Here is a 10,588-nt window from a genome sequence, read left to right on the forward strand (position 1 = left end):
AAAGAAACTGTATCATAATGTAAAGTCTAATCAAATATGTTTTCCTAATTTTGCGTTTTATAAAATGGAGTCACCTGGAATGAACTTCTTGGCATTTGAGGTCTTTGGTTCATATTGCAGGTGTGAGATTTAGTCACGTGGTTCCATGTTGATTTCTTCTACAAGTGTATGATTCACTCTTATTCATTGTATGAAGAACGTCTTATTTTTAAAGGACTCTTGTTCTACGGTGGTTAAGTGTTCTACCCTTGAATTGCCACACTGGGTGACTCCCATTGTTTATCCTGCTTGTCCGTGTGCCTTCTAAGCAGGTTTAATCCCACTGAGAGGAACTTCCATTAAGGTTTGGCTAACTTTACAAGTCACTGATTGATTAGCATATACCGAGGCAGCCTGTGGCCATTCTCTTCACCCCAGATGTTTTTCTCTCGATCCGCACCATTTTGCTAGGAAGGAGACACTCAGATTGTTCAGGTACCTGAGTCGTCATATCAGAACCTGGTCTGTTCTGAGAGAGTGACAGTTTGAAGAAGTTTCTCTGAGGTGTCTTAGGAGGTTTACCTAATCACTTGTTTGATATTATGCAAACCACATGTTTCCTTAGCCTCAGCTTTGCACCTGTACAAAATGAGGGGGGTGGTGATGCTATGATATGAATGTGTTCGTGCCGCCCCCCCCCAAGCTTTATGAATTGAGAATTTAATCCCCGGTTCATATACTTGGGGATCAGGCCTTTGGGAAGCAACTTGGATTAGATGCCATCACCAGGGTAGGTCTTTTTTTGTTTGTTTTGTTTTTTCGAGGCAGGGTTTCTCTGTATAGCCTTGGCTGTCCTGGAACTCACTCTGTAGACCAGGCTGGCCTCAAATTCAGAAATCCACCTGCCTCTGCCTCCTGAGTGCTGGGATTAAAGGCGTGCGCCACCACGCCCGGCTGCACCTAGGTAGTCTTAAGAAGGCTTTACACAATGAAGAAGACACTCAAGTTTTTACCCCGGCTCTGTCTTGTCGTGTTGTGATGCAATCAAAAGGCCCCTAGCAGATGTCTTTTGCTAAAATACTCACTCTATGCTTTTGACTTCTCCAGCTTCAGAACCTAAATCACCTCCTCTTCTTCACAAATCACACAACCTTGGGTATTTTGTTACAGTAAGAGAAAAAAGGAGAGGGGAGAGGAGGAGGAGAAGGAGGAAAAGAAAAAGAAGCGAAGAAAGGTGGCAATAATATTGGTCATAGATAAGGCAAAGAAAATATGATGAAATATGGGAACGGAAGCTCCTGTAATCAGTATGTGACTTAAAGATACAGGCACTTCATATGTATGACCAGGGATATTTGTAAAGAAGGTTTGAAATGATCAATGCTGAAATCTGCCAAAACAAATTAAAATTAGTCTCTAGGTTAAACAGGATATTGGGCTGAAGCTCAGCTCAAGATGAGAACAGACAATGCTAAAAATAAAAGAGAAACGAAGAGAAACCATTCAATCCACCTACATTAAGAAAGCATTCGGGAAATAGTACCTACCATGTTGATGCTTCGAGGGTATACTGTATTTCTCTCTGAGTTTAGTTACACTGTCGGCTCCCTGTATATCTCTGAAGTATTAAAATTCTCTAAAGCATTCTGTTTATCCTAGGAGCAAAAGGGAGTGGAGAAGCTGTGAGCTGGTGTTGCTTGCTTAGCGTGCACGTTATATGAAAGAGGTTGGAAAATGAGTATAAGAAGCTACAAAAGGGAGGTGAGCTGATTCTGGGGCTGCTGGAAGGGGGGGTGGGCAGGCACTCTGTGGGAATTAGCTTGGAGTTCCGCCTCACATCCAAGTGTGTATTTAGAGAGGAGCCTTTAGCTAAATACCTTCTTATCCCCATTCTTATCAGATCTCACAACAAAGTTAAAAAACATCGCTGCACAACCACTTTAGTATTTCAATTCATTTCTGCCTCATCGGAGTGTGAGAGTGGGCAAGTCAGTACTGTGAAGAAGCCATGATCCAGATTCCTTGTGGTAATACTTGTGGACGCTTTGTGAGAAACCCTGCTTTCCTACCCTGTCTTGTTTGCATGACAGCCTGAGAAGGCAGCAATGCCAACCTGAAGAATTAACGTGTGGTTTTTAGTAACACCCAAGCAGGTAGTGGGTGGGAGGAAAAGGAAGAGAGCAGATGTCTTAGTGAACCCAGGCATGTTAAAAATTTAATAAGGGCAGGCCGAGGCAAGTGCTGAACACAACCCCCTAGGAACACAGTGAGATCTTGGTCATTGTCAAAAGTTTACTAGTTAGATCTTGGGAGAGGAAAGGAGAATGGCAAACTGATTCTTGTTTAAAGTTGATTTTTAGTTTATCAAGCATGGGAGGGGAGAGGGCTAAAATAAGCTGCCAACTATGTCTTTCAGGCTAGCAGAGTTTACTTCTAGAATGTGTTGCCAGTCTAGGCTGGAATCTCTAGGGAATTTACTTCTACAGAGAGCCAGGAAGAAAATTGGCATAAGCCACCCTGAGTTCTGGGCCAGCCTTGCCTACACAGTGATTTCCAGGACAGCAAAGGCTAAACAGGGAGACTCTGTCTGAAAAACAAAAACCAGTCCCCTAACCCCCAAATTGAAAAGGACTTAGAAGTATGAGACCTTTCATTTGAGCATAGATTGAATGTCTTTCAATTTTTGATCAGAAGAAGTTTTTAATCAAATAATTCTAACAGATAACTTAAAATTTTATCTTAGTTACCTTTCTTTTGCTGTGGTGTGAGTAAGGCAACTTACAGAAGAAGCGATTTTATTTTGGAGTTAAAGTTCCGGAAGCTTGGAGTCCGCCATGGCAGATCACGGCTAGCTGGGGTAGCAGCTGAGAGCTCCCATCTTGGATAGCAGACGGGAAGCAGAGAGTGAACTTGAACTGGTGCGAATCCTTTGAAGTCTCAAGTTTGCTCTGGTGAAGTCCTTCCTAGGCTGCACGGATAATCCGTCCCACATAGCCACCCACTGAGGAGCATCTATTCAAATGTCTGAGACTTATGAGGGACATCTCATTCAAATGGTCACACATTTCTTCTAATTCCCTTAGAAAGGTATTGTTATAAATTACTGTTATATATACTATATATTATAAACACATTTTATACAGATGCATTTTACATTATATATTCCAAATGCTATTATAAAGTTACTACTATACATACTATAAATTACATATATTCTACATACAGTTTCAAAGTTACTATTCTATAGACACACTCATGCATACATATTAGCAAATAAAGACAATAACAACTGCTGGTAAGAAACCAATGTACAACTTTCTAAATCTATCCCTTCCTCCCCAAACCAGGCCATACAGTCTGAGAGCCACCTAGTGATCAAGGTTGGTAACTGCAGCTGCTCTTTAGCACTCCAGGTATTCCAGCCATTGAAATTTGTTTACAAAAATCAGATAATACCAGGTAAACACTTCTTTTCAATGGACTGCGTTAGTGGTAGGACTTTCACATATTATTTCACATATGATTTAAAAGATGGGTAGGCTGTGAGGCAGAAAGATTTCTTGATTTCCTCATCTCAGTAAGAAAGGCCTTCCAACCAGGCCAGGAAGGAAAGGAGTTTTTTGCGAAGTGGCTTAACTGTTGAACTGGTGGCTTCAAATACAAAAGCAGAGAGCTAGTGGTTGAGGAAGTGCCTGCTGAGATAAAAGGGCCAACACAGTAGGCTGTTTGTGCTCCATTTTCCTCAGGAGAGAGTGGTTTACAAGGTTGCAGTATTCTCATGCTAACTAACCTCTGAGCCAGGCATCGACTTACAAAAATGTAGTGTTCCTTTTCTTCCTCCACATGCCCCCACTTCCTTTTCTTTCTTACTGATTTCCGTTCCTCCTTCCTTTTTCTTTTGTCATTCCCTCTCTTCCCTCCTTGTTTGGAATTCCAGTATAATAAAGTAAAAGGAAGGTCTAAACCCTGAAGTCCTAGGTGCTTGAAGTACTTAGTTTTTGTTGTTTACTTTTAAAGCTACCGGGTTTGGTGGAAAGGGTGGGAGACCCTGAACTAACCTCCCGGAGTCTGAGAGCCTTTTTCAGATGGGTTCCATACATTTCTATGATCCTGCTACGTCTGTGGTCAATCGCTGCACTCATACGAAAGGCCACTTGTTAGAGACAGAAAAAAGGGGCAGAGGGAGTGTGGGAAGTGTGTTGGCAGGATATGTATGGAAAAGGTGATTTTTATGTTCACCCTGGCATTGTAACTATTCATTCAACAGAAACGCACTGAACTCCTCTGGTAGACTGGACCTTGCTCTAAGTGTTGGAGACACAGCGGCTAACAGGAAAATAGAAAGCCCTGCACATCTGGCTTCACTGCTACTTGTCAGGAGGAGAAGAAGAAGATAGGTAGCACCTTAGTAAGTAGCAGGACACAGTTTTCATCTGGAAAGAAATACTAGGAGATAGAACAGGTAAGAGAAAAAATGTATTATTTGAGGAGTTGTCTATGATGTAGACTAGAGTGGGTTTTGACCAGAGTGTCCAAGAGTGGGCTCTATCTGCTATCAGGAGGGACAGTTGCCTTGCCAAGGGCTAGGCAGGAGGCTGCGGCACACGAGGAGATCTGTGGCCTGAGCAGAACTGGAAAGGAGAATCCTTGAAGCAGGTTGTCAGTGGGGCATGCTGGGACTGGAGACAAGTCAGTTGGATGCAGACGCTACTTCAGGCCTGGGCAGGCAAAGCTTGATAAGCACACGCCAGGAGAGAGACATCTGCCCAAGAACTGTTGTGCAGTGTGGTGTGGTGGGCTAGGCTGAGGTCAGTAAGGAGAAGGGGAGAGAAATTCAACAGAGTGGGCTAGAGCTGGCCTCGGGACTGACTTGTGCAGTCAGAACATCGTACTCTGTAAATCAGAATCATCAATAATTCTGTACGCAGAAGCCATTTGTTTAGATGTACGTTCTTAGTCTTAGTGTCTGAGTCAAGGAAGAGGAGGTAGCGAGCAGAGGCTGGCCAGAGTAAATAGTTCAGGAAAGAAATAACAATGGCTCATATTTCGGTTGTTGGGGAAGTGTGTCATAGGACATGTTGGCTGGCTAGAAGTGGAGGTGAGGGATGTTAACAATTTCCTAGCATCATACTAACAGTTGCGGTGCTTTATTTTTAAAATGCATCTGAATGTGAAAGTAAGAAAGCTGTAATGAGATCTGACTCCCACTTCTTGAGTGTCTGAAGACACCTACAGTATACTCCTATAATAAATAATTAAATCTTTTTTTTTTTCTTCGAGACAGGGTTTCTCTGTGTAGCCCTGGCTGTCCTGGAACCCACTTTGTAGACCAGGCTGGCCTGGAACTCAGAACTCCACCTGCCTCTGCCTCCCAAGTGCTGGGATTAAAGGCGTGCACCACCATGTGCTTTTTTTTTGAAATAATTAAATCTTAAAAAAAAAAGAGAAAAAAGAAAAAAGAAAAGAAAAAGAAAGAGCAGTGTGACCTGAGGTTTTCCCTACCGCTTGTTACCTGGTAGCAGGACTGAGCAAGGAGAAATTTCAGCCAAACTCTGACATTTTTCCCTTTCCTTTTGTTCTTTGACTGTGTCTCGGGACTGCAGCCTGTGCTTCTGCTCTGTGATTTGAGCTTTGAATTTTCCAGCACCAGCTGGAATGGAAGTGAAGGGTACTCTCTGTGATTCCTTGCATCTTTCTGGTTTGTTCCCTCGGTGTGAGCCTTGCTGCTGGCTTTGCTGTGGATCTAGGCCTCCACCCAAAGGTTCCATTTGTGCAGGTGAGGCACGTAAGTCTACCCGTTCTTTACTTGCCTTTCATCTTCTTAAGATAATTGATTTTGCCTTCTCTTATTAACTTTGCAGCTTGAAATTCTTCCCATGCTGTCGTTGTGCAAGTTTGAGAACTGAAAACAACTCAAAACAATGACAAAATCCCTTGTGGAAAAATGGCACACCTTGTTATTATCATAACTATTTTAACTTTTTGTCACAATTCTTTACAAACCACCCAGTTGTCGCAGAGCAAAATATAAGCATAGGTCTTGTGTCGTGTGTGTGTCCGGGTTCTTTTGGTCCTTGAAGAGTTGAGATTATAATACTGAGATCCAAGGACATTCACATGCATTCAAAGCAAACAAATGTTCCCTACTAATTTTGGCCTTTGATCTCATCCATTACTAGCTGCGAGTCTGTGGGCAAATCTTTTGAGTTCTCTTAGCTTCGGATAGAAGATCTAACCGGAATTCTGGGGCAGGATTTCATGTTCTGCTCTAAAGGCTCGCTAACATTAAGATCACTAGAGAATGCTATCTGGTTGGCTCTCAGACCCAACTGGTGATCCATCACAATTTCAGAATAATCTCATTTTCCCATGGAAGATTTCTGAGACAAGGCAACGGGACAGAAGGTGAGCTACTGAGCTAGCTTCTAAAGTACATGCCACTGTGTGGGAGTTAGAAAAGGAGCTACAGCTGCATACTGCTAGGAGGTCCTGACACAGCACTGATACAGCTCTTTAGCCAAACACATCTGAACCATAATCATTCTGGTTCACTTCATTCATTGCAGTTTCATCTTACAGGAAGTCATGATTCCCTCATTTGCTCATCTGATGGATGATGAATATTCAGCAAAGGCCATGTAACTGGCTCAAGGTTCTGCATCTGGTCAAAACAAAGGGACCTTCTGAAATGAGAACTTGGAATATCAGTTGCTTGGTTTGGCTCTTGCTTGTCTGTGTGGACAATAGGGATATGATTTTTGTGAGTATCTTGGTAGCGGTGACCAGGTTCCTTGGGAATCCATGGATTCAGAGTATTCACAACATAAGAGAATAGTGAAGAACATTGGATGTCAGGGAATGAGCATTCAGGTCTGGAGAAAATGAAGGTAGCTAAGTCACATGGGCCGGTCTTCCCATCGAAGCTGTGGCAGGGTGTGATTGATGTCCATTGAACGTGTCCTCTGGGTCCGGAGAGGTGGCTGGCTCTCAGCACCTTAATAGTACCTGTTGGCTACTGCAGTTAGGTTCTGTTCCAAGGACCCACATGGTCACTCACAATACACATATCCAGCTCCAGGGCATTTGACACCTTCTTCTCAACTCCCTGGACCTCACACACACACACACACACACACACACACACACACACACACACACACACGAAACATTCATACACGCAAAATAAATGTGAAAGAGTGAATAAATGAGAGAACCACATGAGTTCCTACAGTTGCTATGGGTTCAAACTGCAATGTGCATATAGTTTTCAGGAGAATTCTGAGTCAGATGAGCCCAGCAAGAACTCTCCATGGTCATCTCAGAGTCCCCAAATAGTTACAAGGCATTCTGTGCCACTATTAAAGAGCTAGCGAAGACTAACTAATATACTAATATGGGAAAAGCTGTAAGACCAGTAGTAGAATGAATAAAGTTATTTCAGAAAAATTCGACTACTGCGAGAGTTGGGTGCACTGCGGGTACCTAACCTGAGGATCTGGGCAATGTAGACACTGCAGGTTTTACCCCCGCCATGCATCCACACGAGTGCTTCTCTTGACATTTCTCGAAAATGGGAGAAGAAGAATAAGATTGTTTACCCACCTCAACTGCCTGGCGAACCTCGGAGACAAATAAAATACAGCAAGGACAAGATGTGGTACCTGGCAAAGATGATACGAGGCATGTCCATTGATCAGGCTTTGGCGCAGCTAGAGTTCAATGATAAAAAAGGGGGCTCAGATCATTAAAGAGGTTCTCTTAGAAGCACAAGACATGGCAGTGAGAGACCATGATGTGGAATTCAGATCCAACTTACACATAGCTGAGTCTCCTTCAGGCCAAGGCCAGTGCCTGAAGCGCATCCGTTACCATGGCCGAGGTCGCTTTGGCATCATGGAGGTCTATTGCCACTATTTTGTAAAGCTGGTGGAAGGACCCCCACCCCCACCTGAAGCACCCAAGACAGCAGTTGACCACGCCAAGGACTATATTCAGCAGCTTCGCAGCCGGACCATCATCCATACTCTATGAGATTTGTGCCGGTCATCCTGGCTCCACGGTGTATATAGCTTATGTTTATTTTAAAAAGTAAAAACAAGTGATTTTAAAAGAAAGAAAAGAAAAATTCACACATATCCTTGTTTATTAAGGTAGAAACGATTGACACACAAATGTAGGTGTCTGAATCAGTAGTCTTGAGAAGATGGAGCAGAAGAACAGCATCTCCATCAGAAGCTCAAGGGCCTGTTGCCAATGTTACAGACACCAGAAAAGCAAGGGCTCCCCCCTGGGCAAGGCAGGTAATCCACTTACATTGCCCAGTGTGAAGGAAGATGTCTTATACTTAAAAGATCAAATTGTGTGCAGCCTGGGGGACAGATGAGAGATAACAATGGCACTAGACTTTGTGCACCATATCAGCTTGTTGTGTGGGTCTCCAGGCCCAGCCCTTCCCTTATGGGCTTGCAGGCCCCCACACAGCTGCCCAAGCCTCTCCCACAGCTGTTGCTGATCTCAGCTGCTGCTTCCTGCCCTAGACTTTCCCTCATCACCAACCTCCTGCTGCTCACAGGAAGGAGAAGAGCCATCTACTAGAAAGATGTTCTCTTTCTTCATCACCTTTGGAAAACTGATTCTTTAAATGACCACTGAGACCAGTTTTCCCACAGAAGACAAATTTTAATTTCTTTTGAAGATTTTCCCATTTAGTTTTATGAATATGTTTTTTTTTTTTTATGTCTGTGCCTGTATGAGGTTTATATGCATGTAGTGCCTGCAGAAGTCAAAGGGCAAGGGGTCTTCTGAAACTGAAGAGACAGGGTGTTTGTCAGTCACCTGATGGGGGGTGCTGAGAACTGAACCTGGGTCCTTTGCAAGTGCAGTAAGCACTCTTAACCTCTGAGTCACTCTTCTTTCCTCAGGAGATACAGTGTGTGTGTGTGTGTGTGTGTGTGTGTGTGTGTGTGTGTGTAACCTGCATGTATATATGTGTACCATATGTATGCAGTGCCCAGGAAGTTCGGAAGAGGGCATCAAATCCCCTGGTACTGGAGTTATGGATGGTATAAGCTGCCATGTGGGTGCTGAGAGTCCCAGGTCCTCTGGAAGAGCATCCAGTGCTCTTAACAACTGAGCCATCTCTCCAACCCCTCATTGGCTGCTCATTTGATAGATGAAGATTTTGAAATCAACAGAGGCCAAGTAATCGTCTCCACTAACCAGTGCCTCTCCTCGGGTGTGAACATGGCATGGCTCTCCAAAGGCCCATGTGGTAAGGACTGGTCCCCTGGGTAGTGCATGCTAGAAGGTTTGGAAACTTTGGGAGCTGGGCTCCGGCAGAAAGTTTTAAAGTCACTGCAGTTGTATCTTGAAAAGGGATTCTAGGACCCAATGAGTCAGTCCTTTCCTGTCTTGACCTTTTCTCCTAGAGCCTGTCTAGGTATTTCTGCCCCTAGTTGCTACTCTCATGAGGTTGGAACAGCCAGGCCTTCTGATGTTGGGCTTTGGAACTCCAAACTGTGAGCTAAATTAAGCTTTTTTTTTTTTTTAAATCAAATATATGACCTTACTTGTCACACCACCTTTTTCCAAGGAAAATCTTAGGGTATGGCTACTATACAATATGGAATTTAATTAACAAACAATACGGTATTTTAAAAGTATGATTAAAAACAAAAAAAAGTTTCCATTGCAACATAAAAATATAAAGAAAATGTGTTTATAGTAAACGTTTTGATCACTTGTCATGAGTGCATAAAGGTGGCATAATGGAACACACAGTTGCTTGCCCCTATATGCAGGGTTTGGATCCAAATATAGGCAGGTTTAGGTTGTATGTTGCTAAATTTAAACACTGTGTATAAGTTGTCACCAATTCTTGACTTTGCTCAGATGATCAAGAACTCATGGGAAAGATTCGAAGCAAACAAATTTTTAAAACTTGTGAATTTATTTGGTTGTTCTATTCCTGGAAAAATTATTACATCTTAGAGCACTGCAAAAATTACTTTGTATTTATATTTAGTGTAGTTAAATTCTTAGCTCAGATATTTTTCGCCCACACAGATGTCTGGTGGGGAAACTCAATGTCATTGCTGGGTGTGGGGGATTTTATTGTTGTGTGGGACAGTCACATCATGGCCCCAACCAATGAGTGAATATCTGTCAGTAGCAATCCCTTCCCCAGTTGATGACCTAGAAACACCTAGACACATTTCCTATGAATTTCTAAGGAGGTAGTACTGTCCTCATTTAGCAGAAGTGCTTTAATAATGACATTTATTGTTTTCCTTGCCCTTAAACTTTGGTTTGAAAGGAAGCATCAAGGAGTATATGGCAGGAGAGTCCTCAGGAAAGGTGTGGTGTATGCCATTTTAACCAAGGGACTCACACTTAAATTAGAGCATGGGATCTAATGTCTTCAGAGTAAGGTTCCTTTGTTACACTTCCCTTTCTCCTCTGTGTGACTCCAAAATCTCGTTTTACCTGGAAAAATCCAGAACCCTAGCTTCAGCTTTTTTGAGTCTGCTCTTCTCCGTATGGAGACACAATAATATGTTCAAAGAGCTCGCCCTACTCTAGTAAGAATGATCCCCTCAGGTATTCCAAC

At 43.0% G+C, this 10,588-nt stretch overlaps 1 pseudogene; it reads left to right on the forward strand.

The window, feature by feature from the left end:
• Positions 1-3,378: 3,378 nt before the first annotated feature.
• On the forward strand, positions 3,379-8,025 carry LOC110296590 (annotated as a pseudogene).
• Positions 8,026-10,588: the final 2,563 nt, after the last annotated feature.

This window comes from Mus caroli, chromosome 6, assembly GCF_900094665.2.
Source record: "Mus caroli chromosome 6, CAROLI_EIJ_v1.1, whole genome shotgun sequence".
Lineage (NCBI taxonomy): Eukaryota > Metazoa > Chordata > Mammalia > Rodentia > Muridae > Mus > Mus caroli.